We start from the raw sequence: 8,916 nt of genomic DNA on the forward strand, positions 1-8,916 counted from the left end.
CAGTACTTTTTGTTCATTTACTCGAATTGTGTAGAAGTTTACTTTCATCTACATATCAATTTGATAAGATACTATAAAAACACATGTACTGTTATAGTGCTGACATTGAAATATTCTCAGAAGGTACACAAAAAGGCTGTAACAGGAGAGAACAACAAAATTATTTGTCTCCAAATTCTGATCTTTGGGGACTTCAGTCTTTCTAAACTGGCTGCTATTCACCTAAACAAATGATTTCATACATTAAGGAATTGATGCTCTTCACATTACATCATGTACATTACAAGAAATAAATTTTTGGTCTTTCAAACATGTCCACAGGTGGAAAAAAAACCAGCGGTTACAGGAGGGAAAGTACCCCTGGGGACAACATTCAAAAGACCCTCAAAAATGCAAAATTTTCTTACATGCTTTAGTTATAACAAAATAAGACCAGCAATGGAGAAGTTTTTTATATAATCTATCAGATTTGTGAAAACCGGAAGGCTGTTACTTAATTTAGATATTCTTTGAATGATTTGATTTTCAGAAATTAACAGGGGACAACATGATTTTGTTTTGGGAGGGGGTTGACCATTTAAATTATAATAATTCATTAGATGAAATATTAAAAATCATGTTTAATTGGTTACAGTTGGTGCATTATATACTCGAGTTAATACTGAAACTTAAAATTTTCAAAAAAGATGCCTGAATAAAAAAAATATTGCTGGTGAAAGGCGGAACATGGAAATTAGACTTTTTCAGATATTGTCTCCTAAACATAGTTCTCCGTTTTACAGTTATAATTTATGTAGATGGTATATTTTTGCTTTGTAAAGGATCTGATGCAAGATATGCTAGTATTATAAAACTAGAATCTACAATATATGTGTTAATATATGTCATTATTGTGGCTTATGTAGTTACGCAGACAGGATGAAACCATAAAAAAACTAAACTGAAATTAGGTCAAAACATTTTCTGACGGATTTTGATAGTTTAGGTTAGGGGAGGGTTGGGATCCCACTAACATGTTTAACCCCTCCACATTATTTATGCATGTGCCTGTCCCAAGTCAGTCATGAGCCTGTAGTTCAGTGGTTGTCGTTTGTTCATATGTTACATATTTGTTTTTCGTTAATTTTTTTTAAATAAGGCCGTTAGTGTTCTTGTTTGAATTGTTTTACATTGTCATATCTGGGCCTATTATAGCGGACTGTGCGATATGGGCTTTGTTGTTGAAGGCCGTACGTTGGCCTATAGTTGTTAATTTCTGTGTCACTTTGGTCTCCTGTTGACAGTTGTCTCAAAATTATGTTCTGTTACATCACTGTACTGGTTATTGAGAAGCAGCCATATGGTTCCAAACGGGGTAGATCTGCGACACGACTTTTGCATTGAGATTTCTAAATAGATAAGAAGTGTTGACAGAGTTTACATCTATGGATGTGCACGACATCACCCGTCTAGAGGTTCCAAACGAAGTTGATGTATCGCCAAGGTTAAAATGTACTATTGTTTTTCTGTTTGTCTTTTTTATTTTTAGCCATGGCGTTGTCAGTTTGTTTTAGATTTATGAGTTTGACTGTCCCTTTGGTATCTTTCGTCCCTCTTTTAAAACAAAATGTCTTGCTGTTTATTATATCACCCTCCAAAGCTTGATGTTCTAAACAAAGTATAGTAGATTGACCAGATAAGTCGATCTATAGCTGTATGTATGATGCCACTCGATCGTCTATACTTTTTTTATTCGTCACTGGTGAGTCTTTTGTAGACGAAACGCGCGTCTGGCGCAAATACAAAATTTCAATCGTGGTAACTGATGAGTTAATTTCAAATGGATCAGATATGTTGCCAGGGTTAATATCTCTTGTTATGTATGATACCATCCGTCTAAGCTTGAGCTTCAGAACGGATCAAATATGTCGCAAGGTGTAACATCTCTTGTTGTGCACCACATCAACCGTCTAGACTCCGGGGGGTCGGCAAAGTTATGTTTAAGTTTGATGAAATGATTCTTAAATCCACCCAGGCCCTGAATATGTAGCTTTCTTTTGGGGTACACTGTGGATTCACAGTGGGTGTTTAATTAAGCAACAAATAGCTGAATTAACCGAATCATTACTGCGATGTAAACATTACTGAGTAAATATCAATACAATACAAATGTATGTACAAAGTCGTTGTGTAATATGTTTGTAGAAAACATAAAATTGGGGAATAAATGTTTAAAGTTATTTAAAAATCAGCAAAATACAACTCTTTCTTTTGCTGCCTTTTTGTAGCAGGAGGTAAATTTGTGTTTTTGTTGGTTTTTTTTACCCCCTCCCCCTCCCCTTTCTAAAACAAAAACCAACTCTGGACACGAATTTATCTATATTATTTCAATTCGATTTTTGTCTCTTGTTATGAGATATATCAGTTATAATTGGTCCAAAACTATGCAAGGGTAGATATGCAGAGTCATAAACCACCGTTAAACACCTGCTAGGAGAGCAAATGTGCCATAAAACACACACAGTTCGACCAAGTACAATGAAATACTAGTAACTTCTTTCTCGCTCTGTTCACCAAACACCAATAAATAACCGCATCAGTCCTCATTGATGTGAACACAAACTTCTTTTGTATTTTGTGACCCAGAAAACTTGGTAGTTTTAGGACACCCTTAGCAATTGATCTTTCTCCATATCAGTTGTCTTATGTTTATTTACCTTGTTTAAATCTATCATTAAATTTCAATGGGAATTTAAACCGGGTAGTAAATTTAAACAGAAACACTTGAAAAGCATGTCTCGTTCAATGTGCACTATTGTACTTACAATGTAGATATAATAGAATTAAAGGAAAACTTCGCTACTACAGGTGGGATTAAAATGGAATTCGTTCACTTTTCTGTGCTACAAATATTTCTCTTGATTCTATCATTTTATTTTGTTGTTGGGAATATTAAAAACGGCTGTATAGAGAAAAGTCTAGAGGCTCGTGAAGAGGAGGCGCGCATTGTAGTTACCGCTACGGTTAAGAACCTCATGCTGGATACGAAACACCCAGGGATGGTTATGGGTGAGGTAGAAATAAAAAGGGTGTTCAAAGGAGGTGCTATACTCAATAATTTTATCAAACCAACAAGAAATAGAATTCGACATAGGCGGTTACATCAAAGGATACAAGTGGAGGGTTTTCGTGACCCTAAGATCTGTGATAGTGATATTAGAAGGTCTGATACAAGAATCTTATTGCTAAATGAAAATGGAGATGGACATCTGAAATTAAATTCAAGCGTTTTAAGAATTAATATGATTAATTTGGATTATACTTCGGCAGTTGTTAAAGGTGAGTGTTAATGCAATAGGGTGCTCATATATAAATAATTTTTATTTGATTGATGTCCAGTGGGAAATAGTTCATGAATAATTCTTTACGAGGATTATAAGCTAAAAGAGCATCCTGGAGTATAATTCATGAGAAACTTTAGCCCCTGGTGACCCTTCTCCCTTTTTCATGTTTAGCATAAGACTTAAAATCAGATACGTTTGGTGGATAGGCTTCGTTTGGTGTTTGACATTACACATATACACACCTTCGTTTTAACAATTCCGTCTGAAATAGTTTTTGGCACGTTTTTATATTGTGTATTGTCATGTTGATTTGAAGACAACACGCTACCTATACATGACTAAATACATAAATTCCTGATAAGTTATATATCATATTTTGGGTTATATGTTTTACATATATGTAACAAGGAATACAGCTGTTCGGCGATAATTTTGGCGTCATAAATTTATACTTTAAACATCACACAACATCTGATATTTTAAAAGGCAGAGTAGCCTTCATTCAGAGTATTTTGTTAATCCTACTCGTATTCTTTTTCCTACAACCCCTCGGTCTTAATAAGGGTCTGGTAGGGTTGATGGTAACGTCAACCAGAGTTTACGATGAGTGGTTTAAGCAACAAGTATATAAAAGAAAGGCTTTTTCTCCAGGCTGACAGAAAAAATGAATATTCGAGGGTAAAAAACACATTCTTACATTGCTACTTTGACCTGAAGTATCACGCGTAACGTATAGAAAGAAAGACTTTTGAGTTAGATGTCGTATATTGAGCACCCGCTGGTGTTTATGTCCCATCTTTTAGAACATCATAATTTATCTGGGTTTAGTTTGATTTGTGATGCTATAAATCCTCTTAATCAAATGTGTAAACATAACTATACTTATTTCATTTTCTGCATTGAAATTCTACGACATTTTACCGACTGATTGTTTCATTTTCATGATCTTGTAGTATAAGGTACACTCGGTAGTTCAGCGATCGACATACCAAGAAGACCAAGAAGAAGAAGAAAACAATGTTGTTGGGTAACTGTCCTATCAACATATTCCGCATTTCTTTCTATCAAAATTATTTTTTTTCTCAAGTTTTGCCCAACTAGCTAACCATGCAGTTTATAGGATTAGAAACTTATCAAACTAATTAATCAATGAAATATTAACCATCGGTACAGTTTTCTTTTTTTTTCTGCAACTTGATAAGGTAAAAAAAATCTCACTCTGCTTTCTGACTTAATTGTGCATAATAAAGATATCAGGAGTCCCCAAAAATGTTAACAAACACCGACCAAAATTTGGCTCTTCTGAAGAAGTAAACCCCGAACCATACAAACAATAACATACAACGAAGAACAACCCATGGTAAATACTATCTAACTGTTTGTAATTGTGTTATATTGATTTAATCGTAGGGTCATAAATTAAATACAAGTACTTGCAGTCACCTCGTGGTTAACAAATATGTATAAAATTTGGTTTGTCAAAATATATAGTTTAACTGTCTCTCGACCCACTAGTGTAACAAATCAAGAATGAATGTGTCTATATTTACTTAGTTGTTAAAATGAAGTTATTACTGATAAAAAAATTCGTCCATATCAACGACGTCTGAAGAAAAATATGTCTGTAGCACACCCCAGGTGAGATGATTACCTGTATCGGTTACCTTGTTAAGATTTCTTCTGTTATTTATCCATTTATCTTGACTTACATTTGAATTGAATTGGTCTAAGGCTAATTGCGAGTGTAAAACTATAGAAAAACAAAGAAAAGTATCTTGTTGCAATGAGTTCCCACAATCGAGACGTAAATGAGGATATATGACCTGGATCCTCAAAGATTTTTTGTTCACGTTGAGAAAAATATTAAGAAAAAAAACCACAAACAGACTGAACTTCTTATACTTTCTCGTATCAATTAAGGTCAAATGCATTTGAGCAATATCGATCGTCAACAATAAGTCAAAATGAATTCAAACATCTTCCACATTTTGAAGAATAGTCTCTTCACGCTATCTACTCCCTATAGGCTGTGTCAATTGATCTCACATACAGGTATACCGAACCCATTGCAACCAACTCATATCGTAGCTCCTATACCACATCTGATGCAAACAATTCAGTGGAAAGACTACATCTATTGCAACCAATTCAGTGGCAAGATCACATCCATTGCAACCGATTCAGTGGCAAGATCACATCTATTGCAACCAATTCAACGACGAGACCACCTCCATTGCAACCAATTCATATTCTTTCTTTTGGTGGTTAACTTATGAGAATTTCAAGTTTAAGTTTAATATTTCAGCCTAGTAATTAGTGGTGGATCCAGAACTTTTCATAAGAGGGGGCACTGACTGACCTAAGGAGGAGCCCGCTCAACTGAGTTTACTCATGCTTCAGTGATTTCCTATGTAATCAACAAAAAATCCACGAAAAAGAGGGGGGTGGCAATAATGATGCCCCCTGGATCCGCCCATGTTAATTTCCATTTTTTTTTTTATTGATTTTATAAAATTGTACTTATAATTCACGTTGAACTATTAAAGAACATTTCCTAAAGATCTTCAACACAATATAAAAGATGGAGGGGGTCATAAAATAAAAGAAAATACTTATTTCAAGCAGGCGCAAGCAAGTATAGAAAGCCTGGTCAAGCAAAAATGAAAACACAGCCGCATGATAGAATTCGGATTCCTACTGGAGCTGGTAAATTTTTATTGCACGTAAGTTAATTTTCTTGAAGAATATGAATTTTTCGGATGCTTAGTATTTTACTATACCACGTGATTTTTGGCGGGAAATTGAAAACGAAAGTGAAGTAGATTGCAGTCACAGAATCCTGGGTCAAATGTTTTATGCAAGACTGATACTGGCATATTTAAAGCAGCTTAAGCTTAGTTTTGGTGTGTAGTGGTAGGTAAACTTGTGGAAAATTATAGAGAAAATAATGATATGATGATTTCTCTTTGAGATACACAAGAACTAAAATATTGACAGCTAAACTCAGAAGGGTAGAAGAGAGCACTGGCGGATCTAGAAATTTTAATAAGTGGGGGCCCACTGACTGCCTAAGAGGGGACCTGCTCCAGTCACCCTTCAGTGATTCCCTATATAAGCAACCAATTTCCCCCCCTGCCCCCCCTCTTAAATCCGCCTCTGGAGAGTTGCAATCACAGTAGATTTAAAATGTCCCTCTTACAATTGAATAGATCTGTTATATTCGTACACTTGAGAAGACACAGCATATAAAAGGTTAAACTCTTTAAATGGTGCATCCAGAACTTATTATAGGGGGTACACAGACTGACCTTAACAAAAAAAAGGGGGGGCACTCCAACCATGCTTTATTGATTCTCCATAAAATCAACCAAATTTTTCCATCAAAATAGAAGGGGGAGGGGATCATGTGAGGGAGGGTGCAGCTCCCTGCACATATGTAGAAGAGAAGAAATACTGACAGCCTTGCATGACCTCAACTCATGGGTCTAAATGGTTGTACAGAATACAAAATAATGACCAAATAAGCTAAATAAGACAGAAAATGAGCCTAATAATATAGAAAAGAAAATTGTAGAGTGCAAAAGTGTAAAGAATAACTGGAATATAAGAAAAATTGTAATGCATGCAATAACTGATGACAGGGGAGGATAAAGAAATCACATAATTACAGGGAAAATATATCATCATCTATACTATTAAACGAGAAGACCTCATTTTGGGTGTCGCTTCTCTTCCTTCCACAATAAATCAATCATCATGCCTCTGTGTCCTATAGGTAACATGCATAGTCGCATTTGTCATCCATTCTTATGATTATTCAGATTGAGTTATTTTGGGAGAAAAACGACAAAAAAAGGAGTCCGGATATGATTCCGTCATCGGACTGACTTTTATTCATAGATAAGCCTTCCGGTTTTAAAGTTGCACAAATACAACTAATTGTATGATTGATAACAAAAATGAAAAATAAATAAGCCAATCAGAGCGTTCTCCATATCATGGTGTTTAGATCGCAAGAACCACAACTATTATACCTCCTTATAGAGGACAATTATTTTTCGCGTTTATCTACATGTAAACTACGATTATACTACTTTAATATATAGAGACTCTCTGTATTCTGTCTACTGTTTTCTTTGAAATGTTTACTATCTAAGGGGTCATACCAGTTATATATATATTAAAATAAGTAAAACATTTGACACAAGTACAAACAATCGTATGATGGATTACAAAAATGGAAAAAAAATAAGCCATTCAGAGCGTTCTCAATATCATGGTGTTTAGATCGCAAGAACCACAACTATTATACCTCCTTATAGAGGACAATTATTTTTCGCGTTTATCTACATGTAAACTACGATTATACTACTTTAATATATAGAGACTCTCTGTATTCTGTCTACTGTTTTCTTTGAAATGTTTACTATCTAAGGGGTCATACACTATGTACCAGTTATATATATATTAAAATAAGTAAAACATTTGACACAAGTACAAACAATCGTATGATGGATAACAAAAATGGAAAAAAAATAAGCCATTCAGAGCGTTCTCAATATCATGGTGTTTAGATCGCAAGAATCACAACTATTATATCTCCTTATAGAAGACAATTATTTTTCATAACAATTTATTGTTGAAAGGGAAAATAGTGATTTGGCAAAAATGAAAGTAAGGTAGAGAGATTAGAAGTAGGCAGGACCTTTTTCGGGGCGTCGGGATCGGGTGTTTTTAAGCTCGGGATTTGGGCATTGATCCTTACGGGATCCGGGAATATATTTTTCGATTTCGGGATTTCGGGATATGCATTTCTTTAAATTCTGCATCTCGGGATTTCATGGTTTTAAGCCCGGGATTTCGGGATCAGGACCCGTCCGACCACCCCTCAAATTAGCCTTAGTCATTTATACATGATTCATATCCTACCATTGGCATGTTAATAAGGCTCTCAAAAGAAAAAGAGAACACTGATGGATTGTCCTAGAAGCATATTTTATTAGACTAATAATGGTCTATATATAAGCAGTTACATTTATTTCATGTTTGAAACGGTGAAAATTGTTAATTTGATTTGACTTTTACCAAAAGAAGCATTGTAGCAAAGGAGAAGAATAACTGTGGTCTGTGAGGCCAGACACACGAAAATAATTGAATTTAACAGAAAGGAAACAAATATCTGACTTTGGAAAAAGGGAGAGGGCTTTTGATACCTTTTATGAAATTTTCCATACATAATATCTTTTACAAAAAATCATCCTACAACAGTCTACAAGCTGTATATGCCCGCGATTTCGCGGGTGTGTTCTAGTTAGAATTTTATGGAATAATCTTTATCTTTGAAGATTAAAAAAAAATACCATACCAATTTATAGAATACAGAATTTAAGGACCTTATTCAGACCCTCACTCTTGTCCTGTCAAATTACTTATATCAGAGTTGTCTGACCAAATAGAGGAAATATCTGAGGGGTTTATTTTGGGTCATGAATCTCTGACTTTAATAGTCAGAGTTCAATCTTGATATCAACTTTAAAGGGCTTTTCTAGGATCTTTTTTTCCTTAGGAGATAGAGTTGATAAGAACTTGAACT

This window comes from Mytilus edulis, chromosome 13 (assembly GCF_963676685.1).
Source record: "Mytilus edulis chromosome 13, xbMytEdul2.2, whole genome shotgun sequence".
In the NCBI taxonomy this organism is placed as follows: Eukaryota; Metazoa; Mollusca; class Bivalvia; order Mytilida; family Mytilidae; genus Mytilus; species Mytilus edulis.